The following is a 27,976-nucleotide window of genomic DNA, read 5'->3' on the forward strand; positions in this document are numbered from 1 at the left end:
TAAAACCAATAGGTAGGATGGGTATATACATATTGGTTCATGAAGAGAGCTACAGTAAACAAGCTGGAGGCCCAGGACAGCTGATGGTGTAGTTCCAATCCAAGCCCAAAGGCCTGAGAACTAGGTGAACCAATAGTATAGTTCCTGTCTGAAAGCCAGCTGGCTTGAAACCCAAGAAAAGCTAAATGTTTCAGTTCTATACAAACCTTCAACAGATTAGATGAGGCTCATCCATACTGGAAGGGCAATCTTCTTTACTCATCTACCAAGTCAAATATTAATCTCATCCAGAAACACCCTCATGAACACACCCAGAATTTTTTACGAAAGAATATTTGACCAAGTCTCTGATTACCATTCTGGCCCAGTGAAGGAGACAAAATTAATCATCATGTCAATCCAAAGACAGCAAGAACGGAGAGAAAAACAGAAAAGACATGTCAAACAGAAGATGTAAAGACAGCAAAGTCTACCATGTCAGTAAATACAATAAATGTAAATAAATTTAAATTCTACTTAGAATCTGCTACATGTCTAAGAGAAAATATGTTAATTCAATCCACTCCTTCACCAGCATCTACTCTGTGTTATCTATGTTTTAGGTACTTGGACACATCAATGAAAAGAACAAAACAATCAGATTACACAATAATAAATAAATGTCTTACATTCGTTTTTGTCTATCTAGAATATTTAAAAGACTGTGGTGGTTTAGAACTTAAGATATTTGTATATAACAGGTTAACTTAAAAGTAAAGGAAGAGCTCAGTAATTAAACGAACAAACCATAGGGCATGATTACATGAGGTACCACAGACAAGGAAATTACTGAAAGTATTATGAGCTTATGGGCAGCCAAAACAAAAAGGGCAAAAGTTACATACTTTTAATTATTTGGCAAAAGCTTCATACTCTATGGAAGACAGAACCCTTTATTAGCCCTAAATTACAATGAAAACTAACATGGATCCTTCTATATTAGGGGATACCTAAATATATAGGCTGTCCCAAAAGATCCAGTAGCCTCGCTAAGTTTCCTACAAAGACAAGCATATTCAAACAGAATCTAAATTAAGTCTGAATCCTGTTCCATCACTTACTGTTTGTACAACCACGGGCAAGTTCCTTAACCTCTCTGAACATGGGTTTCCTCATCTCTAAAATAGATCTACGATTGATGGAGTTAGAGAGAAGTTTCATAAAGTATCATGAAGTTTCATAAAGTAATTTTAAAAGAATTTTTGTTATTACTATGGCACATAATCAATAAACATAACAGCAATATAAACTGATACAGCCTAGAGTTTCTGCTTCTAGCTTATAAGACATGGTGCTTTATTTTTTTGTTACCATATAATTATTTTTAATGTCCAGCATTTATAATATAAGGGCCAGAGTTTTCTTTGCAACTCAAGTTTATAACTTTTCAATTGTCTTGTGAGGCGAATAGGGATACTTCTTCTTGTCTAATCTGCTTTCTGGGAAGACTTCATTCAGGTCCTCAATGGTCATCTGATCAAATGGAATTGTGTTCTTCATCTTCTCCAGCTCTTTTTCATATTCCTCAATCCTGGCCTTTGAGAGAGACAAAAACTCAGCACAACTTTTCACATCTTCTTCTTCTTCAGCATCCACCTAAATGGTATATTTATTCTCTGGCACAGGAATCTTCAGAGCATTAAACTTCTTAAAATCATCTACCTACCCAGCCTTCACCACACTGGCCTTATAGTAAGCCCTGTTGAGAGCAGGTAGATTCTCAGGGAGAAGAGCCCACCTGGAGGTGAGGGTCTCATTCCAGGATGTCAGGGAGTTAACAATGGCCTTCGTGTCAGGGTATGATCTCCCCAAAACCTACTCAGTCTATGGCTTTTAAAGCAAGTTTTTTTCCCAGCCATCTTGAGATCCTTCACTGAACCCCATTGGCCCACCAAGACACAATGCTTTAGAAACAGTTCCACAGAACCAGTGAACTAAAATATGAAAAATTTCCAAAAGTGTTCTTAGAAATCTCTAAAAAAAAAACAGTATCAAATATAAATTATTTAACTAAAGAGATAATTGACAGTTTTAGATCTTGAGATATAAGGTTTATGTACTAAAAATTTGCATAAGGCAAATTAGTAAAGTTGGGCTTTTGTTAAATGGGTTTGTCTTTGAGTTAACAACCACTTTGTCTCTTTCCTAAGCATCAACAATAATCATTATACGTGAAAGTAGAGTCCATTTGTGGTTTTGAATGCCATTCTTTTGCAATACTAGCACATAGAGAGCACTCAATTAATAATTCTTAATGAGCAAATGGCTATTGGCTATTATCTCTGGAATTAATAGTTTTCACTTCAAGGCAGTTGCCTAATATGTTCTGTGGTGACAGTTTGATAGCTTGACCCCAGGCATTTTTGTGACTTGTGACATAAATACTTTTTAAAAAGGCCAACTGTGATGATTAATTTTATTCATCAACGTGGTTATAATTTATGTAGTGCCCAATTATTTAACAAAACACTAATCTATGTGTTGCTCTGAAAGTATTCTGTAGATGTTGCTACTATCTATAATCAGTTGACTTTAAAGAACAGGCATTATCCTCAATAATGTGGGTGGGCCTCATCTGATAAGTTGAAGACTTTAAGAAGAAAAATTGATGATCCTGGACAAGAAGGTATTTTGCCTCCAGACTGCAGCATTATCTCCTCAGTTTCCAGCCTGCCAGCCTGCCCTACAGATTTTAGACTTGCAGCCTGTACAAGACTGTGAGCCACTTTCTTAAAATAAATCATAAACATATATGTGTATATGTATATGTTATATGTATCTTATCAGTTCTATTTCTCTGGGGAACCCTCAGTGATACACCAATAAAAGTGAATGATGTTTTTTAGGCTCTAAAGTACTACATAGACATCAAAAGTAGAACACACCAAATGATACTATATATTGGCTTCAACCTTTTGTTTTAATTAAAACAAAATGTTTTTTCTTTGATATCAATCCTAGATTACAGATACCAACCAGCATCTATCACCTTTAATATTCATGTCCCTTGAGTCTTCTTGCATAATAATAGTGATTTCTCAGAATCAAAACCATACATCATTAAATCCAATTAAAAGGAGATTCTAAAACAATTCTTTTAAAGATTATCCAACACATCAACAACACAGACAACTGAAATCATACAGAATGCATTTATACTATATCAGTACTCATGTAATAAAAGATACCATAATTGTGTACCCCATACCTATTAATCTGTAGTTCTACCCTTTAGCATACACCTAAGGAAGATAAATAAAGACCTTATCAAATCTAGGCCCATGAAGGATTAACCAAAAATACTCAGTACTATTTATTTATTTGTTTGTTTGTTTATTTATTTATAAAGATTTTATTTTTAAGTAATCTCTACACCCAATATGGGGCTCAAACTCACAACCTCAAGATCAAGAGTCACATGCTCCACTGACTCAGCCTGCCAGGTACGCCCCGCCCAATGCTATTTAACAAGTCAGTTTATATCACCAAAATAGAAAATGTCACTTTTAACATAAAAACTAGAATAGGTACACCAACATAATGTTGATCTCGAGAAATGCAACATATTTAATCACATAATCTGAGACACTGGACCATGTTACAAAAGTGCACATTTTATTGTCTTGTACATTTTGTGGGATAAGGAAAGCAGAATAAATATCGATTAAAGTATAAACTGGAACACAAGTCTTTGGCAGATTTTCTTTATACTGGACATCCTGACCCCCTTTATACACTGACCAAGAAAGACAAATACCAGAAATTCCTTCTTGAATATTTTCTTTCAGTTTCCCTATAATCTCCAGATACTCCCATTCTCTCTCCCAATGATTGTCCTAATGCTAAATTGTTCAAAGGAAGCAATTAATTGAAAAGCAATCATGTTGTACATCACAAAATGGAAACAATCTAGCAATCTCTTTTATTTAATCAACATAAACAAATGATCAAAATAATTCAGTCCATTTCTGGGGCCTGAAAACATATTTTTTGTCTCCTCCTTTCCACCCCACTCTTCTTCTATTCCCAAGTCCTATGGCCAGGTCACAGCAGCAAAAGCCCACTTTATCATATACTGCTTACCTCAATCTACATGAAGAAGTACAATGATGCTGCTAGATTCCAAATGTACAGCTATGTCGAAGTAAAAACCATCAAACCAGGCTTGAAAATGGCAGTATTCTATTGCCTCAGTGGAGCTTATGGTCATTCTACAAAATCTACTGAAGTTATAAAACACTTAAAGTTTTTTCTATAATAAATTGATCCTCTGTCTCTCCATTTCTAATTCCTTAATTCCAATACCCAGATGGCTTATATTGTTAAAAACATCTATGGAGGATTAATCTTTTGGTCATAATTTTTAAATGGATGCAATAATTGATTATATATATAATTCACTGCCTAATCAGAAATAAAACTGTAATCTCATAAAAGATGTTTAATAGCAATTTTAACTACTAGGCACATAATTAATGCTTAGGGTATTAAAAATTAAACTTCAAGGTGGCTAAAGCATAAATTTAAAAACTTTAGACAATTTCAAAGAAAACAAAACATTAAAATAAAAAGTTCATAATTGTGTTTCTAAAAGTATGTGTAATAATACATCGCTATTCTACATTTTCATATAAATTAATAGTAGACAGATATTATTCACCAAAAAAATTTTGTAAAATATTTTTAAAGACAGTGGAATAGCAATAAAACATTTTTTAAATAACTGAATAGCAATAAAACCATTTTTAGTTATAAAGAAATCTTACATATAAAAGAGAGCAAAGAAAGTAAGTTAAAGGCAATGGAACGCTGCAACACTAATTACTCTGTTTTTATATAAGGGAAAATATGGCAGCACAATTTGGTGATTGTTATATATGCAAAGTTTCCACTAACGTTGATGATGTCGTCCTCATAAGAAATACACAACTACCTTACCATATGTAATTTTTTTTTTATTAGTAAGGGGATCCATAACAACACCGTTACATAATTGGGGCCCTACATTCCCATGCCTGACAATTTTCAATGAACAAACCTCACTAAGGCAATGACTGAATTTTGTGCAAGATTCTCAAATTCTAAATATATCACATTAAGGAACACCCATTTTATTTTCAATTGCTTGAGTGGATGGGATTAAAGCAAATGCAGTTGTACTATAGGAATTTTCTGCCACTCAACTGCCAGTGAAGTAATGCATGAAGAATTCTTATTAAGTCAAAAGAGAAGAGAATGCATTTGAAAGCATAATTTACCCCCTTGATTAAGTTTTACGAATGGAAAGATTCAAGATTCAAGGCACTATGGACCCTTTTCCCAACTCAAAGAGACCCTTTTTATTAATAACCATTAAAATGCTCCACATTTTAAAGTATGCAACATCATGGCCTCATTACAAATTAGGTATTTAGGGAAAACCGCATTTCCTTCAAAGGAAAATGTTAACAACATACAATTCCTTCATCATGCATTTAAATACTAAGGAAAGTTATGCAACTGTTTTCACAACCAAGGCTCAGGCAACTGCCCAAGAAGCCTATAGAATTGATATCAATAGGAGTTTTATGCCTGATGGAAAACCAGTCTACAGATTTTTTAATCTGAAAAATAATGTCATCACTGTGAATTCCACTTTGGAATACAAAAGCAAGGATTACACTGTGTTGTTAAAATGTTAACAAATGCATTTCATTCTTTGAAAAGGCTATATAATTTTCCTAAAATAAAGAGTTGATTGTATCTCTTATTACTGTTACAAGAATTTGATATATCACAAGGTTTAAGAGTTACAGCATGTGCCAACTATCAACCAGAAAAAATGAACCTGATTCATAATTCACTTTGAAATGTCTAGTTAGTCAATCAAGTGATTTGTAATCATGAGGACTGCCAGAAATGTAGTGAATAATAAGCTACAGTAAAATCCCTGGATTTTTTTTAGTATTCTTTTTCATTATGTGACTTTTGTTGCCATTTTTGATCACTGTTTCTCAGCAGCACACATATTTACTTACAAGTTTTTGACTATTAAATAGGTTAAAGGATATACAAGTTGAATGACCAGAGTATTTAATGTCTTCCCACAAAATTAAAAGTCTTACTGTTTGGGGTGCCTGGGTGGCTCAGTCAGTTAAGTGTCCGACTCTTGGTTTCAGCTCAGGTCATGATCTCACGGCTCATGGGCTCAGGCTCTTCACTGTCAGCATGGAGCCTGCTTCAGATTCTCTCTGTCCTACTCTCTCTGTCCCTCCCCCACACACTCTCTCTCACTAAATAAATAAACGTTTTTTTAAAAAGTCTTACTGTTTATAGCTTGAGCAAAGAAAATTACATTCCATCCAACTCCCTTCACGCACACCTCATTTTATTTATTTAGTGAACATGCTGTTTCAGCATAGCAAATTTTAATTCAGTACATTAACACAAATAAAATTAAACAAATAAACAAATAAATATTAAAACAAATAAAATCGCTTAACATAATATAGTTAATATCAGAAGCCATAAGCTTCCTTTTACTATCTTCATTGTATAACATTCCCTTAGTTAAAACTAATGTAAGCTGATGGCCAAAGAACATTTGACCTCTAACTAATATAATCTTATTAAATTATAAATAAACAAAATATAAATCAACCCAAAGTTCGGCATATAACTAAAAAGGTAATATGATAAATTAGTGTTTTTCTAAATGTAAAACTACTAACCTATGTTAGAATCTGTCATTCTGATAATACTGGCCATCATAACCATTTTAATCAGGATTACATGACATAAGAATTACAGTTTTAAAGCAAATAGAACTTTAGGGGTGCCTAGACAATGGCTCAGTCGGTTAAGTGTCCAACTCTTGATTCTGGCTCAGGTCATGATCTCACAGTTGGTGAGATGGAGCTCTGTACTGAGAGCACTAAGACCACTTGGGATTCTCTCTCTCTCTCTCTCTCTGTCTCTCTCTCTCTGTCTCTCTCTCTCTCTCTCTGCCGTTCCCCCACTTGTGTGCTCGCTCACACTCTCTCTCTCAAAATAAATAAACATTTAAAAAAAAAACCTCTGAAGCAAATGAAACTTTATTTTTTTAATGTTTATTTATTTTTTGAGAGAGACACACAGAATGTGAGCATGGGAGAGGTACAGAGAGGGAGACACAGAATCTGAAGCAGGCTCCAGGCTCTGAGCTGTCAGCACACAGCCCGACAAGGGGCTCAAACTCACAAATGGTGAGATCATGACCTGAGCCGAAGTCAGACACTTAATCGACTGAGCCACCCAGGCATCCCATGAAACTTTAAATGTGGTAAGAAATAGGTTCATTCTTTCACTTATTTTTCATCATTTTCAAACAGAAGGATCCTTTTCCAACTTTAGACTGATCATTATACCAAAGCACATGTGGATCTCCTTAAGGGAATTAATAGAGTCCTTAAGTCAAGATGTATTACACTTATTATTAAAATATATTATTTCAGAAAAAATTCAGCTCTTGAAATTTTATGGGTAAATTTCCAATAAGTGGTTAGTTGTTCAAGATAACAAAATTGCAGACATACACTATACTGCCTCAAGGAAGGTAGTATGACTATGGTGAGACTTCAGGAACAATACTGTTTATAACACTGAATATCCCAGAAAAGTGTAGTAGCACTCCACCTTGGAATTCATTTTATCACCATTATCACACCAACTGTGAGGAAAATCTTTTCTTTTCCTTGTAACCTTGTAGGTTACCCATCTGTTTAATTCATTCACTTAACAAATGCTTATTAAGCATCTATATGTACCAGGAATTGTACTAAACCCTGGGGATATAAAAATGAATTAAACACATAGCCTTTGCGCTTGCCATTAAGATATGTAACAGTCTAGGGGCGCCTGAGTAGTTCAGTTGATTAAGCTTCTGACGCTTGATTTTGGCTGAGGTCATGATCTCATGGTTCTGGAGTTTGGAGCTCTGTGCTGACAGTGCAGAGCCTGCTTGGGATTCTCTCTATCTCCCTCTCTCTGCCCTTCCCCTGCTTATGCTCGCTCTCTCTCTCTCTCTCTCTCTCTCTCAAAACAGATAAATAAATCAATAAATAATCCTTAAAAAAGAAAGAAATCTATAGTCTAGAGAGATATAATAAGTGCAATAAAATATAAAGGTACATAAATATAAAATATAAGGTTCCCGGTTTAACTGAGGTAGACATGTAAGGAGTATACATGACATGGGAGAGTAAGGAAGAGGGCTGCCGGAGGCAAGCTTGAGACAACATGGAATGGACCACTAACAGAAAACCTTGTATGTATGCTAAAGAGAACACAATCTGTACCTTAAAATCCTTCAATGGTTTCTCTTGTTTGTGGAGGGAAAAATCATGGGATCATAGGTTTCCAGAATGTCTATTCAATTTATGTAATATGGCTTTCCTCAACAATGGTCACACTAACATTTCATATTGCATTATACACCTGTTAGAGAACTAATATCACCATTTTAGCCTATCTGCTTTATATCAACATGTAAATAATCTCCCAGAACAAGGATCTCCAGCTCTAGCAAACTTGCAAATTAAACAACAATTTTACTACCTGAAGAGCAGGGCAGACACTAAAGTTATAGCAAGTTTTCCAAGAAAGCATTATGAAGAATCCATACACATGATAACATGCACGCAGCATACACACAACATGAAGTATACATAATATACTGGAAGACTGTCCAACGTTATGTCTACATAAATCACAAAAGCAAATGTTTCAGCCAGATACATTTTGGTGTACCTCAGTCAGTCGTACAAAATCACTGTGAACTGGCCAGACTGTGCCTCAAAAGTGAAACAGCGCATTCTCAAGTTGCGTAAGTAAACCTTTCAAGCAGCTTAACACAGCACTTATAAATAGGAGCTCTGGGCAGAAGTTCTGAGGCCACATAGTTCAGGACTGAAATCCTTGGTTATTCACTGACCTTACGCAAATTATTGAACTCTGGCTCTAAGTTTTCTCGTCTATAAACCTGAGATAATTATTCCTACTCCACATAACTGTTGTAAAAATATAATAAAATATAAAAAGCACTTAGAGTGGAACAAATTACATCAGTTTTAATAACAATTATATAATTATAACTATTAATTATTCAAAAAGTAGTATCACATCACTACACCTACAATAGAAATTATTCTAGTAAAGACAAACTCAAGTTTATACACTAAATAAGTTTAACTTCCACTATAATGTTAAAGAAATTTCCAAAGTCTAGTCCAACTGAAAATGTTTGAGCTAATGAGAAAACAATAATACTGAGACAATCATCTTAAAATAATGCTTTCAAGAAATGAGACTTTTGAAAACGTAATGAGTTATACTTAATAACTACTTATAAAGCATGGGAAGGGAAAGCCCAATCTTCCTACAAAAATATTGAGTGCCTTTTCGAGGAAAAGAAAACTATGCAATCAAACCTTTTCTCCAAATATAGTGCCGTGTTATTCCTTTTTATATTTTGTGGCCTTTTATAAGCCATTTAGTATAGATGGCAAGGCTGGTTATAATCATGGAACATCATGTACCTGTAAAGATCCTCTCCCTACAGAGAGACCTGTTTTTTGAAGTCAGTGAGCATCAGTCCTACCAGTCTTTGATTTGGGATTTGTTTATATCCCAAAAGAAGAAAAATTAAAAGGGAACAGTGACAACAAAAAAGATAGAATAGTACTAAAGCAGAACTGTAAAAGAAAATTTACTTTGACAACCTGACATCGGTGATGATTCAAGTGAAAACAACTTGAGTAAAGAGGGCCAAAGCAACATCAGTAACTGTTATCAAGTTACTTACATACAATGTTACACACATGCAGACACACACACAAACATCATGGTTAGGAAGGGTTAGGTCAAATCACAAATGTAATTTGTAAAGTGAAGTAATGATTAATGAATATGCATTAAATAATAATGACCTGAATTACAGATTGCTATTAGATATACTACTACCCCTTGTAATAATATTAAACATATATGGTCATCCACTATATAGCTAGGAAAGAAAGCCTGTGGCAAGCATCAACAATGGCTACCAGTTGAAAGACCAAATAATGTATTTGAAAACAGACGAGACATTGATACTGCAGTTATCTGAAATTTCCTGAAATGAGTAATATATTTTATTTTTTATATAAATTTTTTAATGTTTATTTATTCTTAAGAGAGCAGAAAAAGACAGAGCATGAGTTGGGGGAGGGCCAGAGAGAGAGGAAGACACAAAATCCAAAGCAGCCTCCAGGCTCCAAGCTGTCAGCACAGAGCCCAATGCGAGGCTCAAACCCACAAACCACAAGATCATGACCTGAGCCGAAGTTGGATGCTTAACCAACTGAGCCACCCAGGCGCCCCTGAAATCAGTAATATATTTTAAAATAAATAAGTAACATGTGATTCTGTTCTAGCCAATATTCATTCAAATAAAAGTCAAGAATTATAAGTTAGCTAGCATGTGTTATATGGAAATAAGAATGGAGGTGAGAAAGAGTACTCAAATTGGGGCACCTGGCTGGCTCACTTGGAAGAGCATGTGACCCTTGATCTTGAGGTCAAGTTCGAGCCCCACACTGGATATAGAGATTATCCTTAAAAATAAATAAACTTTAAGAAATAAAAGAAAGAAAAGAAAGAGTACCCCTACTACTTTTAGGTATATTCATAAACACCAAACTGTCACTTCCACCCCTTTTTCATTGTCAGGTTGATTTCTGCGTGAATCTTCACTACACTCTAGTAATAAAGCATGATGGTTTAACATCCCATAAAACAAAGTTTAAACCAAACTATCACTTGATAATGCTGAAAACATCAAATAACACTAGTGTGATCTTTCCTGTGTGAAGATGACACTGACTCACCTTCAACAGAGATGAGCTTCAAGTTGTTTTTCCCCAAAGGAGATGAACTCGCTGATCTGGCCAATTCTCTTGCCAAAGCTCCCTGGTGAACAACAGCTTATATCTGCAAGATGAGTGTTACCAGTGGTCACAGAAAATAACAAAATAAAATTATTAACATAGAAATGAAACCTATGCCTTGGTCCCAAGCCACTATGTTTTAATGAACTAAAAACAAAGTCAGACAAATATATATATTTTATAATACTTACATACAAAATTGTACATGTATTTACTCTCATTCATTTTATTTGATCTTTCCCTGACCTAAAAATACAGTCAAAGGCTGACCTCTATTCCTGAGAAAAAAGGTTCTCAGCTGTCTTACCTAAAACAAAGATTGCTTCTGACATGTAAAATCAAAAGTGTATAATGAAAATGCTCAAGACATGAAAGCATGCCAACTTTACATCCCTCATCACCAGTAGCAATAACTGAGGAAATTACAGAATATTTTTGTTAATGTTAGCAACATTTTCAATAGCATTAAATTCAGTATGACTACAGCCAAAATTACTGTGACATTTCCTAAAATCCTGAAAAATACTTCCATTTTTTATGAAGAAAAAATACTTTCATTACTAGCTGTAGTGTTTATTCATGTTAAAACAGAAGTTTGTAATTAAATATTCCTGATATGGAATTTTATTAGTTACCAGATGAATCTCCTTCATAAGAGTTAAGAAGTTGGTTCAACATTACCTGAAGACATAGTTTTTAAGTATAAGTAAAGTTGATGTTATGTGCTTCTTTATTATTGAAAGGAATAAAAATTAGATTAGCATCTGTTAATAATCAATAAGGAGCTACTTACAACTAGATACAATTCAAACAAAAACACAATGCTAAGCATCTACAATGAGCAAGGCACACACTATTTGGGGTTTCTGTGAACAGGTATAAGAATAACAAAGCATAATACACAACCTCAAAGAAATCACAATATCAGTATTATTAAAACATTCCACTTCCAGTTCTACATAACTGTTTGCAATAACCAACAGCGAGAACATAAAGGGTGAGATAGAAAGCACAGCATCATACCAGAGAATGGTAGCTACCACAGGGATGAGGCTCCTGGGCTCCTCTTGCAAGTGGATATAAGGAAGTCTCGATAGAAACGTTGAGAACATCTGCTACAACCTGTGATGCAGGCCCAATGCCACCTGTAACCAAATAAACTTTGTTAATTTAAAGTCACTATACAACCGTTTCCACTCACAATTCTATTTCAGTGGGTCGGTCCCCTTAATCAGTCTTCACTGTATTTCTTACCATGATTCCCCACCCACTCACCAAAACCGCAAGTTCTCCACTAGGCTGCAAACTCTTAAAGTTCTCCTTCATTATATTTTTTTTTCATTTTTTTAACATTTATTCATTTTCGAGAGATGGAGAGAAACAGCGTCAGTGGGGGAGGGGCAGAAAGAGAGGGAGACACAGATCTGAAGCAGGCTCCAGGCTCTGATCTATCAACACAGAGCCCGATGCAGGGCTCAAACTCATGAACTGTAAAATCATGACCTGAGCCAAGGTCGGACACCCAACTCAATGAGCCACCCAGGTGCCCCTACAGTTCTCCTTCACTTTAGTTTCCCATTTCTACAATGCCCAGCAGAATACCTCACAAACTGTAAATGCCTAATAATTGCTTGATAACTTGAAATGAACTAGTCATCTTATTCCCTTATCAAAATACCACTTATTCTTGCTATAGTTCTATTCCTGGCAAGACAGTATTAGATGAAAACACAAGATTGTTTACTTATTCAGCAAACATTTTGCTCAAACACCTACTAGGTACAATGCTAAGTGCTATATATACTAACATAACTAGCACATGACCCTTGCTCTTAAGTAATTCAGTCTAGTAAAAAAGATAAAGATGGTAGACTCTGAAAACTATAAAAACACTGATTAAAGAAATTAAAGATGATGGGTGGCTCAGTTGGTTAAGCGCCTGACTCTTGATCTCAGTTCAGGTCATGATCTCATGGTTCGTAAGTTCAAGCCCTGAGTCGGGCTCTGCGCTGACAGTGCAGAGCTTGCTTGGCATTCTCTCTCTCCCCTCTCTCTCTCTCTGCCCCCAACCCGCTTGCTCTCTCTCAAAATAAATAAACTTTAAAAAAATTAAAAAAAAAAAAGAAACTGGAGATGATACAAGAAATGGAAAGACAATCCATGCTCACGGATTGGAAGAACAAATATTGTTAAAATGTCTATACTACCCAAAGCAATCTACACATTTAATGCAGCCACCAAAATACCAACCGCATTTTTCACAGAGCTAGAACAAACAATCCTGAAATTTGTATGGAACCACAAAAGACCCAAATAGCCAAAGCAATCTTGAAAAAGAAAAAGCAAAGTTGGAACCATCACAATTCCAGACTCCAAGGTATATTACAAAGCTGTAATCATCAAGACTGTATGGTACTGGCATAAAAACAGACACATAGATCAACAGAACAGAATAGAAAACCCAGAAATGGACCCACAACTATATTCTCAGCTAATCTTTGACAAAGCAGGAAAGAATATCCAAAGGAAAAAAGTCTCTTCAACAAATGGTGTTGAGAAAACTGGACAGCGACATGCAAAAGAATGAAACTGGACCACTTTCTTACACCCTACACAAAAATAAATTCGAAAGGGATGAAAGACCTAAATGTGAGACATGAAACTATAAAAATCATAGAGGAGAACACAGGTGGCAACTTCTTTGACATTGGCCACAGCAACTTCTTACTAGATATGTCTCCTGAGGCAAAAGAAACAAAAGCAAACATGAACTAAAGGGACTTCATCAAGATAAAAAGCTTCTGCACAGCAAGGGAAACAATCAACAAAACTGAAAGACAACGTTCAGAATGGCAGAAGAGAATTGCAAATGACACATCTAATAGATCCAAAATCTCTAAAGAACTTATTAGTAAACTCAACACCCAAAAAAACAAATAATTCAATGAAGAATGGGCAGAAGACATGAATAGACATTTTCCCAAGAAGACATTCAGATGGTTAACGGACACATGAAAAGATGCTCAACATCACTCATCATCAGAGAAATGCAAATCAAAACTACAATGAGATATCACTTCACACCTGTAAAATGGCTAAAATTAATAACAAAGGAAACTACAGATGTTGGCAAGGATGCAGAGAAAGGGGAACCCTCTTACATGGTTGGTGGGAATGCAAACTGGTGTAGCCACTCTGGAAAACAGTGTGGAGGTTCCTCAAAAAAGTAAAAATAGAACTACACTATGATCCAGCAGTTGCACTACTAGGTATTTACCCAAAGGATACAAAAATACTGATTTGAAGGAATACACCCAACTCGATGTTTAAAGCAGCATCATCAACAATAGCCAAATTATGGAAACAGCCCAAATGTCCATCGACTGATGAATGGATAAAGAAGTTGTGGTGCATATATACAATAGAATATTACTCACCATCAAAAAAGATGACATCTTGCCATTTGCAATGATGTGGATGAAGCTAGAATGTATTATGCTAAATGAAATATGTCAGAGAAAGACAAATACTATATGATTTCACTCATATGTGGAATTTACGAAACCAAACAGATGAACATGGGTCGGGGAGGTGGTGGGAGAGGCAAACCATAAAACAGACTCCTAACCATAGAAAACAAACTGAGGGTTGCTGAAGGTGAAGTGGGTGATGGAATGGGTTAAAAGGGCGATGAATATTAAGGAAGGCACTTGTTGTGATGAGTGCTGGGTGTCATATGTAAGTGATGAATCACTAAATCCTTTTCCTGAAACGAACACTGGAACTTAAAGCCTATAACACTGTAACTAGTATTTAAGGCTTGAAACTAAAAAAAGAAAAAAGATGTCGTATACACACACACACACACACACACACACACACAATGGAATGCTACTTAGTCATGAAAAATAAATGAAATCTTGCCATTTACAACAACATGGATAGAATAGAGGATTATGCTAAGCAAAATAAGTCAGTCAGCAAAAGACAAATACCATATGATTTCAATCATATGTGGAATTTAATTAAAAAAACAAGCAAGCAAAGGAGAAAATGAGAGAGAAGCAAACCAAGAAACATACCCTTACCTACAGAAAATAAGTGATGGTTACCAGAGGGGAGAAGGGAGGGGGGATAGGTGAAATAGGTGATGGGGATTAAGGAGTGCACAAGTTTTGATGAACACCAGGTATTGTATGGAAGTGCTGAATCACTATACTGTACACCCGAAACCAATACTACACTCTGTTAACAACTAGAATTTAAATTAAACTTTCTTTAAAAAGAAAAAAATAAGAAAGATAAAGAAGGAAATTAGTCACTATGATACCCTGTCATCAGTTTATAGCCAGTTTTCTAGAAAGTGCTACAGATACTAAAAGAAAGGGAAAACTGGCTTAGAATAAAGGCTTTAGAGAAGAAATGTCATGTGAAATGAGTATTTAAAAAATAACAGCCATTGAACAGAGGGACAAAAAGAAAGAAGACATTCTTAGTGCAGGGGAGAGGTGAAAAATTATAGAGGTGCAAAAGGGTACACAATATTCTGAGAAATTCTGAAAGCTTTTTGGAAAGTATAAAATGAGAAGAAAAAGGCATGAAAAAGATCACAGAGATGCCTATTATGCTAAATAGCTGGACCTCGGTCTGACTAAAGGAGGTAAGCCAGAGGAGTGATGTAATCATTAAAAAGATCTTGGCAGTAGTGTGAAAGACAGGAGGAAGGACAACAGGACAAGGCAAAGGACTAAATCACATGAGACAAAACTATCTTGACCTAATGGTTTATGGAATTATGGTGACCCGATTCATCATCAGTGGTCATTAGGTCTGTTCCCCAACGGGTCTCAAATTCAGATACATATTTAGAAACAGGTGTTGATTTATTTTAGTAAACTATTTAGGTGGTATAATCTCAATCAAAAAGCATGGCAGGAATTTCATAAGAATTGTATCAAGATGCCAAAATGTTAATAACAACTAGCACTGGGTAGTAGGGATATAGGTCATGTTTTTCTTGTTAATGATATATTTCAAATTGTCTACACAGCAAAATTAAAAATAAATCCTACAGGAATTTCTTGAAACTTAAAAATTAAAATTGGCCTTAACTCTAAAGGGCCAGAGCCAGGATTCCTTCACAATATAACTGGCCCAAAGCCTCCCCTTATCACCATGGCCCACTCTACATAAAATACACATTCCTACAACAGAACCTCAACCCATAACCTCTCTGTTTCTATAGCATCCTCTTGCTCTGAATATCTGTCTAAATCCCAACTTCATCATACCACCAGCTATACTGATTTTGTACTTGAATTTCCAAAAGCTCATTATCTGCTCCATACACTGTGACACTCCATCGTATCATTTATTGAAATCCTTCCTAAATACTTCTCCAGTCTGTTCTTCTTACAGTGTTTTAAGAATACTACGGTAAAATCAGTCCTATTCCAAAAGAATATTCAGACCTGACTCACTTATGGGCAGTCATGCATATAATTATACCAATGAATTGATAAACTGCAAACATTGATCACTATTAAAGAGTTTTCAAATCTATTATCTCAGAAAAAGTTGCCTACTGTTATGAGTTGAATGGTGTCCCCCCAAAAATATGTTGAAGTCCTAACCCTCAGTACCTGTGAATGTGACCTTATTTGGAAATAAGGTCTTTGCAGATTATCAAGTTAAATGAGGTCATTAGGATAGGCTCTAATCCAATATGACTGGTGTCTTTATAAATACGGAAACTTTGGACATAAAGACAGAAACATACACAGGGAGGTCACCACATGAAGATGACGACAGGGATCAGGATGACGCATCTATAAACTAAAGTATACCAAAGATTACCAACAAACCACCACAAGCCAGGAGAGAGGCATGTAATCGATTATCTTTCTCACAGCCATTGGAAGGAATTACCTTGACAACACCTTGATCTTGGACTTCTAGCCTCAAGAACCAGGCAACAATAAATTTCTGTTGCTTAAGCTACCCCTTTTGTGGTACAATGCTACACAGCCCAAGCAAAATAATATACCTAATAAGGGAAACTGATTTGTCCCCCTGGAAGTCACTAAAGACAAAAACATTCTGAAGACTGAAAATCAGTAATGATAAATTTCCTTGCTATTCATTTTTCAACCTCTAGCAAAGGTGGTATTTAATAGCTAAGTCAACCTAGTACCAAATGACTCTAAGGAAAGAGTTTCATCTATAAAGTACCATTTATAAAGCACATAATCAAACAGACAGAATATTATCCTATAGCTATTGGGACATAAAAATAACATGAAATTATATAGATTTTCCTTTGTTTTATAAAAGAGTTGCTCTATGCACTTTTATGTGCCTGTGAGAATACAATTTGACCTATAATCCAAAGATAATACAATGAGTTACTTGATGAGAAGCAGGGAAATCAGCATAGATCAGGAATGGGCTCTAGAGGGACACATACTTCAAATCCTTGCTATGTTACTCATCAGCTATGTGACTTGAGCAAATTACTTAACCACGGTTGAGCCTCAAATTCTTCACCAGTAAAATGGGAATTTTACAGTTTATATAAACAGATTAAACAATATATGAAATATGCTTAGCATATAATGATAAGAAGGTTTTACAATGTATATAAAAAGGAAAATTCATAATTAAGGATTTTTTTATACTTCTCTTGGGTAGGACAACTATTAAGCAAGTTTACATAAGAACAAAACTCTTCATCATACACACTGTATATAAAAATATAGTCTTTGGCTAGTTCCCTACTATAAAATGCAGAAGTTTCAGAATTTTAAACCTTTTGGTCAAAACTCAAAACACATTTAAACTGATTAACATTGGGACGCCTGGGTGGCGCAGTCCGTTAAGCGTCCGACTTCAGCCAGGTCACGATCTTGCGGTCCGTGAGTTCGAGCCCCGCGTCAGGCTCTGGGCTGATGGATCAGAGCCTGGAGCCTGTTTCCAATTCTGTGTCTCCCTCTCTCTCTGCCCCTCCCCCGTTCATGCTCTGTCTCTCTCTGTCCCAAAAATAAATAAACGTTGAAAAAAAAAATTTTTTTTTAAATAAAATAAACTGATTAATATTGGAACTAAAATACAAACAGGATCTTGGTGACTTTTGGCTCTGTCACAGACATCAGTTGGTATGCTGCTTTCGAAGCTCTGTAATACCACTCCCTTATTCCTTCAGATCACTAAGCTCTAGCCAGTCCAAACAACAACCCGTAAGTTGTCACACTAGACTGACATGAGCCTGAGCCTAATAGTATAGTACAATCCACTGGAACCTTCTACCAAATATTACTGGCTTTTTTGCCTTTTTAAAAATATCTTATAAAATACACATCTCAAAACTGTAGCTAAATAAAAAGGGACTTATTTTGGAATGTGCATATTTGTTGTGGGTTTTTTTTTAATGTTTATTTATTTCTGAATGAGAGAGAGACAAAGCGCAGGTGAGGAAGGGGCAGAGAGGGGGAGATGCAGAATCCAAAGCAGGCTCCAGGCACCAAACTGTCAGCACAGAGCGACACAGAGCTAGAACCCACAAAGTGCAAGATCATGACCTGAGCTGAAGCCTGACAAAACCGATTGAGCCACTCAGGCGTCCCAGGAATGTGTATATTTGTTTTGAGAAATGTATAAATAATGCAAAACCTTATCAATCACTAAAATTCAAAAGGGCCGTATTTTCTCACTCTACATAAAATATAAAGTATACTTTGTTTATTGTAATACTTGTAAATTGAAACTTACACCTACATCCACCTATAATCAGATAGAAAAACTACAAGATTAAATCCAAAAAGGCTTTATTATAGAGGTAGGGGTATTTTTGTTAAACTTTTTTATCAAAAACAGCTATCTACCTAGGTCAGATCTATTGGCAAATATATCAACAACTCATTTTTTTGTGTGACAGCCAAATAGTAACTGTTCTTAGCATCCTTTAATAAACTTTGGTGAACTATAAAAACATGTTCATTTGTAATGCTATAAAAACATGTGCAGGGGCACCTAGGTGGCTCAGTAGTTTGAGCGTCCGACTGTTGATTTCGCCTCAGGTCATGGACTGAGACGCACATAGGGCCCCACACTAAGAATGGAGCCTGCTTGGGATTCTCTCCCTCTCCCTCTGCCCCTCTGCCCTGCTCACAGTCCCTTGCTCTCTCTCGCTCTCTCTCTCTCTCTCTCTAAAAAAGAAAACAGAAACATGTTCAATGCGAAAATTCAGTATTTCCATTGAAGCTAATAGGAAGTCAAAACCAAACACAGGTATTTTTCTAAATATCTATGAAAATATGTTTTGCCTTCATACTTAGTGTAGTTCCCAACTTTAATTTAAATATACTGTTAGTTGAGGGTTTTTTTTAATTTACATTGAAGTTAGTTAGCATATAGTAACAATGATTTCAGAAGAAGATTCCTTAATGCCCCTTACCCATTTAGCCCATCCCTCCTCCCACAACCCCTCCAGTAACCCTCTGTTCTCCATATTTAAGAATCTCTTATGTTTTGTCCCCCTCCCTGTTTTTATATTATTTTTGCTTCCCTTCCCTTGCGTTCATCTGTTCTGTGTCTTAAAGTCCTCATATGAGTGAAGTCATATGATATTTGTCTTTCTCTAATTTCGCTTAGCATAATATCCTCTACTTCCATCCACGTAGTTACAAATGGCAAGATTTTCTTTTCTTTTTTTTTTTTTTTGAGCTTTGAAAAAAATGAACCTGCTTCTTGCTAAAGCAGCAGCACAAAGGGTGCTTTTCAGAAACATTGTTAGGCAATTGTTTTTTATTTACAGAGAGATATTGTTAGGCAATTATTTTTTATTTACAGAGAGATAATTAGACTGGTATACTTAATTTAAACAAAATAGGGTATCAGGAAAAATTCTTAGATCTTATATTCTTTAAAAAAACTGATTTAAAGTTAGCAAATGCCACATCCTATTTGTTCAAGATACTATATTAATATCATTTTGGCTGATCCCAAATTATAACTCTAACAATTTTTCAAAAGGCAAAGAACAGCAATGGAAACCTAAATGTATTTTCTTTTTCTCTTAAAGTCTTCATGTAGTAATATTAATAAAATCACAAATACATTATATTAAGAAAATATAATCTGTTAAATTATTGGCAAAAGACCATATCAATAATTATTCCCTGAAGAGCAATGACTTTGCTTTTATCTATCTCACATGCAGTAAGCATGACAAGAATTCAATAAATAGGTGTTAACTGTCTATATCTCAAGAACAATAAGCACAACAGCAGCATAATTCTCCTAAGAATCAAAGAGTGAGAAAATCCTAAAGATCTGGGATTTCGAAACAGGCCATGAACAAAATTTTACAACATGCAAATCTAACGTTAGTAGAAGAAAACTCTACCCTTTACCCACAGAAAAATTCTGAGATCACATCTGAAAATTGTGTGTTGGCTGTGTCAATAGAAAATACACAGCCAATGCTAGTTTTGAAATAATCTCAACTTGGTCTAAAGTACAGTCATTAAGAACTGAGTACAAAAAGCGCAGATATTTAAGCACCTATAATCCTGATAGTATATATGACAAAAAATATACATAATATATAATCACATAAATATATACATACATACATAAAAATACATACATTTTTTTTCCAAATTCAGAGGTTTCTGTAAACAATACATCACCTTTCTTCAAAGAGCTACATAACTAAAATAGTAAAATAATATAAATGGACTATACATTGTTGTGTCTCACCGTGGTTTCTCTAGTGTTAGCACTGCTGGCTTGGTGATTAAGATTCCATATTCTCACCACTACTGTCCAGATTCATATTATGGTCAAGGAGAAACAAGTTAGCAAGGGGCTAGTTTCCTCTACTCACATTTTTTCTGCTGAGTTTCACCTACCTGATAGAGCAACAATGGAGAAATTTAATGAGTGGAGAAAAGTCTTTATATTACCCATTACAGACGTTCACCAGAACTTTCAACTAGACAAATGCCTTGCAAATATTTACAGACAGACATACACACACAGACACACACAGACACACACACACACAGACACACACACACACACACTTTCTCTCCAGACATATATGTTACAGATATGAAAGAAATAATATTTAGTATGAGCAAATAAAGCAATATGCTTCATAAAAAGCAATATGCATTTATAAATGCTAAATAAAAGGAGTACTGAATGTTGATATCTGATTACATTGGATCTCTCCTCCCCAAACTAATATGCTAGGGAAAATTTCCTACTAGCAGCTGCTGAACACATAAGATAATTGATCTAAAATAGAGAAAAATGTGTTACCTGCCTTGCTTGTTAAAACACAACTACCTTGAGAATATTTATAGCACTGACAAAGCTACGATTAGTAGCTTCATCTTCCCTAAAAAGAATGATTGCTACGATTACAAGTTTCCTAGTATGTATTTATAGAACCAAATAATTTATTAAACCAAGTTTTTGGTCTTAAAGCAACAGATTTGGGAACAGATAGTCTTATAATAGATACATTAACTCCATCTCTAGTTATATTGAAATTTTTTCATAGGAAAGGCACGGCACTGTGAATATTATGACTCAAGCTTACTCATCTCAACTAAGAATGAATTAAATTCGATAGAGTAAAAACCTGAAAGAACGTACATGCATGGAATTCTAGGTTGCCATTTTTAGAATAGGGTTTTTCTCCAAAGAGATTTTAAAAATGTGTTTCAAAATTATTCTATTTGTGCTACTCTCACTTTAGTGCTCTGATAAGTTGGTTGCTAGAGAGAAACAAGAAACAAACTCATTTTCAAATAGAAAGTCATTTGTGATTTGACCACAACATAAGCTACAAAAAAAAAAGAAAGAAAGAAGCAATTTGTCAAAGTCCTGACTGCCAAAATATATTGAAAAATAGATATATATACACGTAAAGAGACACTTATATTTGTGCCCATTCCTATTTTCCTGGTCCAGTTACCATGAAGAGATCAGAAAACTGACCACACAGTAAGACAACTATCGAAAACTTCATTGTACCCAAACTACCATTTTTTCCAGGAAAGTCCAGAAAATAAAGAAGAAAACCGCAGCCTCTACAGGAGGCTACACATTCAGTCTTCTCCTTCTATAGGTAGCTTACAGTCTGATAATGGCTTCAATGTTTTCCCCTACAGGAAAAATACTCTTAGAGAAAAACCTTTTCTGCATACACAATCACAAAATTATAAAAGCCTACAGACAGTCTTTAACCACAGGATACCACAGTGGTCAGTTAGCCAGTACCCAAAGCAGACAATGTGAACTGAAGAGAAGAGTGCTTTGAATGGAAGTCAGGAGAACTAAGTTTCATTCCTGGCTCTGGATTTACTATATGGTCTTCAGTAAGTTACTTAAATTTCTCTGGGCCTTTTCCTTTTGTTTTATTTTAATTCATATGGAAAATAAGAGGTAATCAAAAAACTTTAATTATGCCTAGGAGGACATCAAAGAACATGTGGATCTGTCCACAACTTCACAGATGAAACGTGATCACTCACAGGTGATTAGACGAAAAAGGTTCCAACAGCTTTCACAGCTTCAACATCTTAAAATTAATTCATTTAAAAGGACAAGTCACTTACAACAAATCTTTAGACATGTCAAGAAAATACTTAAGAGGCAAAAAAGATAATGATCAAATTTAGGATGATGATTATCTCTTCAAGAAGCCATCAGGGAGTAAGATCAGGAAGAGCTTCAATTGTACAGGTAACACTTTACTTCTCAAACAGTTTGGAGCACATGTCTGTTTTTCTTGATATGCCACATTTTGCCTGAAATACTTTCTAACCATTTTTTTTTTAAGTAACCACCAAAACATCTTTAACCAAAAGCTGAATGAAATAAATGAAAACACTTCCCTGGAATATTAAAGGTCAATGGAAATAGTGTGTCAGTTTCAAACATTCTCCTCATGAGCTTAAAAGGCAAGTATCACTATGATCCCCTAATATGTGGGGGAAAAGAGTGCTGGGCTATAAAAAAAAAAAAAAAAAAAAAAAAGAGGAGGGGGCGTTGCCTGGGTGTCTCAGATGATTAAGGGACCACCTGACTCTTGATTTTAGCTCAGGTCATGATCTCATAATTTGCGGTATCAAGCGCCACTTCAAGCTCTGGGCAGATAGCTAGGACGCTGCTACGGATTCTCTCTCCTCTCTTCTGCCCTCCCCCGCTCACATGTGTGTGCACTGTGTGCAGCGTGCATGCACTCTCTCTCAAAATAAATAAACATTTTAAAATATATTTCAAAAATATGTACATAAAACTATTTCAAATTTCCAGCTTAGTAAAATATTAAAAGAACACACACAGCGCAAAACACAAAACGAACTGTATTATTAGCACCATGATTGAATCACTTAAGAATACTCAGATAGCTAATAACTTTTACTCTAAACATCTGCCTAAGAAAAATACATTCAAGAGTCACATCCGATAGCCTAGTGTTTAATCTTCAGGGTTGTTTTTACAGAGATTGCAATGATTCGCCTAAACTAATCAAAGGCCTGTCTAAACCTCTACATGGAACCTACCTGTAAAAACTAAATGCCTCTGCAATTTCTGAAATTTTCCAACAAGAAAGTACAGGTCATTCAGCAAAATATATTTACTGTATACTACCATAATAGCTATTTAATTGTTATCATTATGATGCAGATATATAATGGAAACAGATGTTCCTTTTTCCTTTCAGCAAAGCACAGGAAAAGCATAAACTTGCTGATATTGCATGGACTACTATCATAGCACAATAGAGGGGGAAAAAACATTAGCACATGACAATATTAGTTTTTACTACACAACTAATTGCATAAAAAGTATAACTTGAGATCATTAAATCAATGATCTACAGAAGGGAAACAAATAGATTTGTATAACCAGCCTATTTCACATCTGCAGTTGAGAAAATGCTTCTGAGAGACTAAGTGTATGCAAAATGCTTTCAGAAGACAAGGAAAGAATGTTGTTCTATTTTCTTTGCTCATGTAACATAGATTACAATGCTGCCTCTACAGAGAAATTTTTTTCAATAGTACCAGTATAAACTGGAAGAACTTTTCTGGAAAACAATTTGGCCATCAATATCAAGAACCTTAAAAAAAGTCTATACCCTCATCCAAGTGAATTCTTTTGTAATAATATATTGTAAGGAAATAGCCAGAGGGATTAATAAGATTTATTTAAAAAGCCATTTATCATAACTTTATTTATAATTATGGAAAATTAAAAATCTAACTCTCCAATAGAACAATGAATAATTATACATGCTAAAACATTAAACAGTCAACATAAATGACTTTAATAATTTTAATTACACAGGAAATTTTCTACTATTTAATGCCAACTGAAAAAAGCAAGATACAAAGTGGTGTCTATCTATATATAAATAAAACATATAAATGCTTGGAGAAAGGCTTAGAGAAATATACAAAATGTCATTTTTAACTTTTGCAAATTATTATGAGCAAATACTAACTAGCTTTTTAATCACAAAAGTTATATTTTCTTTAAATAATTAATTCTATATCTATGCTCTAATACTCTGTGTCCTTGTCCAAAGTTTCTAAAAATTCTTTGCACCAAATAGCCCTATAAGTATTTATAAGTAAATTTACCTAAATTTATGTTGACAAGTTACTTGATCCTAAAATTTGACATATAAAGAAAAGTGTTTGTCAACCACATAGACAACACATTTTTTTCCTGAGTTAAATAGGATGCTTACAAATTAGAGAAAATTTTTATGGGACAAATATTATAAATGCTTACTTACAAACTACCAATATGATGTGTTTTAAGTCACCAAGTCAAAGACATTTTTCAAATAAAACTATTTCTAAGCCAGATAAAGTAGCCTATTAATTGTTCTCTCCAATATGCCAATAAAAAGTTTGCCATAGCTTTCATTAGGATTCCTGGTTTCATGATTCTATTTTTACAAAAAGGAGCTGATTTGTCTTAGGCTATTACTGTCTATTACTTCTAGAAGTCTTGAGGAAAGGTGGGAAGCAGCAAATTCTGGCAATCTGCCTAAAGAGAAATCAATGAAACAAATTAATCCTTCGCAGGCTGCAATGACACAGTAATCCATCATTCAGAGCTGCTTTTATATACCAAATCAGAGAGCAGAGGAAAGAGCCCTGGGGGACATCACAGACAACAACTTACACCAACACTGGGAAAATACTGAGGAATCAGTTTATTTAAAGAGGATAGATTTCAGTTGATTGCCTATTTCGTCAAATAAAGATTTTTTCTTTCACAGTGTAGTGAACCCAAGGCCCAATGACTTTATCTTCAGAATTCACTACCAAATACGCTGGCTGACATCAATAGGCGATGAATGTTTTTAAATAATTAGCATCATTAATCAGTATAAACAAATATCTGGCTAAAGTAATATTACTTTTTCCATTAAAACTCCAGGTGTTAAACACATTCCTTGTTTTCAGTACAGACTAATTCTAAATTCACCTACTAATCTCCGACTTAACTGACCAATTTCTGGTAAACCACATTGAAGTATTTCTTTCACACATAAAATGTAGCCATTTACAATATGGGTAATTTTCTAAGTACTGTGTCCAGTTTAAGGACTTGCAAATTTTAATTTCATCTCTTGCCATCTAAGATTCAACAGTAAATCAGGTTATAAATAACTTCTTTCACAATAATAAATAGTTCTTTAGCTTTTAATATCATTGGCAATGCTGAAAGATAAAATTAAACATGGTTTCTTTTTTTAAAATAAACATATCAATGTATGGCAGTACGTTCACATTGAGTATATTTATTTACACATATACAAGAACATATGCATCTAAATTTATTCATGCTTATGTAGAAACTTATGCACCTGGCTACATCTTACTCTAGTAAGATGTACTGAGTGGGATTATATTTCCTAGATGAAAACTAATGACAAGAACAATACAGTCACAGCAATATTACTATTCCTAAATACAAATGCATCATTTTTGTGGCTGAACGTGAGAAGTGAAAGAAAAGAATTTCCAAGAAATAAACAAAAACAACAAAAACCTGTCACGATGGTCTCTGAAATGTTGAAACCCAGAGCATCTAATCATAGATGCAAAATAGAAAAAGGTTAAATAAATGCTAACTAGTCAATTTTTGAGTGGCATCTTCGATTCTGTGGTCCATGGCCATGTGATTGCAATTCCTGGCCATGCTGATACATTTTTAATTCAATACATGGATCTAGTATTTATTGATTTAATAAGGTTAGGGTATTACATTGTGGCTGCTACTGATGAACTGTCAGCAGTTCTATCTAGTAAAATCTTACAGAGGAGTATCTATTTTAGGGGAGAGAGAGAGAACAGCTACGTAAATGTAACCCCTTCACTACCTGACAGTGGCAAGAGTAAGGTCCCTTCTTTCCTAGACTGCTTCGAGCTCCACACATCTTCTACGACTGAAGATGTTGGCTGCCAACTGACCGAGGTGACCGTGAAGAGACTGCAGCAAAGCCTTCCAGGTACACCTTCAAAATGAGGGAAAGCAGTGATTTACATCCCCATCTCCACCCTCTGGCCTCTCCTCATAGGTTGTGAAGCACATACACACGCAAGGACATTACACATGCGCGGACACACCCAAAGACCTGAGCCCTTACCTTGTCACCTAACAGAGTTTAAAGGAGCCTTCAGTGACTTCTCTCTCTGGACCCTAACATCGTCCACTGCTTCGTTAGCATGCAGGCAGACACAAAAGAAGGGAGAAAATTCACTTTCTCGAAAACAGTTCTGCCAAAATGCAACCCAAGGAGAGAGGCTTTAAAGGCTCTGTGAAATAAGGAGGTACCACAGGATCCAGCATCAGAAAAGGGGAGAGAAATCCACCAAAGTTGCTGAAACACTTGGGGACTATTAAGAAAGCTTTTTGCACTGCTGTGCTACCCTGCTTGTGGGCTTATTTTCCCAACCTAGACACCTGGGAAGCATGTTGTGCTCCAGCTTTTCTCTGACTTTGAAGAAATGGATAATCTAAGGAGTGGTGCTGCTGCTGGGGTCAGTAAAACTATGCTAATTGGTGAACCTAATTGCTTCAAGCAGTCCTGCCTCTAAACAGGGAGAGCACAGTTGATGGAGTCAGTCTGTTCCTAATAAAATGAAGAAGCACTGAATTAAATTCCCAAGGAAGGCACTATAAAAGTTTCCACAGTGTAACCAAATGACTTCACCTATGCTATTACCCCTAAGATGACATCTTTGAAAGAAAGCAGAGCCCAGTCAGGCTCCATATTCATAAATTGGCTGAGCTTAGGCCAGTGAATCTGGATTGATTTAAAAAGGCTTTTTCATCCTTCCAATCAAATGAAGTCACTGTTAATTAGATACTTTCTATTAACAATGTCACTCTTCTCCACGTTACCTGCTCACACTTGCAGCGCCTCTAGTGCAACATCTGGAGCACCAGTTTCCCTGCAATCAGTCCTCACAAGTTTGGCTGGAGGGTGGTGGTATTTCCGTTTCTCAATCCCTGTCTGGAGGAAGATACTATTCAGTGCACCGGTGGCGAGATACACATACCAGCTCGCTAATTTGCAAGATTATACAACACTCTCTGAGAAAACTCTGCAGATACGGTCCCCCAAAACATTTTTTGATGAACTGCACGGCGGTTTCTCTGTGCTGTTCCCGCCTTGCAGAGGTTTTCAAAAACCCCAAAGGCCACAAAATTAACTCCCACTGACTTTGCGGCTTCTTCAGGCCAAAACTAGAAAATCGGGTTTGAGGTTTCCTGGCCGCGCCCCAGGCCTTGCTGCCTACCCCTCTCAGCCCAAAACCTGAAGGGGACTAGGTGCTCAAGGCAGGGCCCAGCGTTAGTCAGCTCCGGAGCACCGCAAAGGCTCAGAGCGCTCTCGCCAGGGAGGGGAAGACTGCAAAGGCGGTCTCTTTCGACGGTGAGTCTCTGAACTT

General features: G+C 35.5%; 1 pseudogene; it reads right to left on the reverse strand.

Annotated features, from left to right (window-relative positions):
- Positions 1 to 26,638, reverse strand: LOC125164475 (ATP synthase subunit d, mitochondrial-like; annotated as a pseudogene).
- Positions 26,639 to 27,976: the final 1,338 nt, after the last annotated feature.

This window comes from Prionailurus viverrinus, chromosome A1 (assembly GCF_022837055.1).
Source record: "Prionailurus viverrinus isolate Anna chromosome A1, UM_Priviv_1.0, whole genome shotgun sequence".
In the NCBI taxonomy this organism is placed as follows: Eukaryota; Metazoa; Chordata; class Mammalia; order Carnivora; family Felidae; genus Prionailurus; species Prionailurus viverrinus.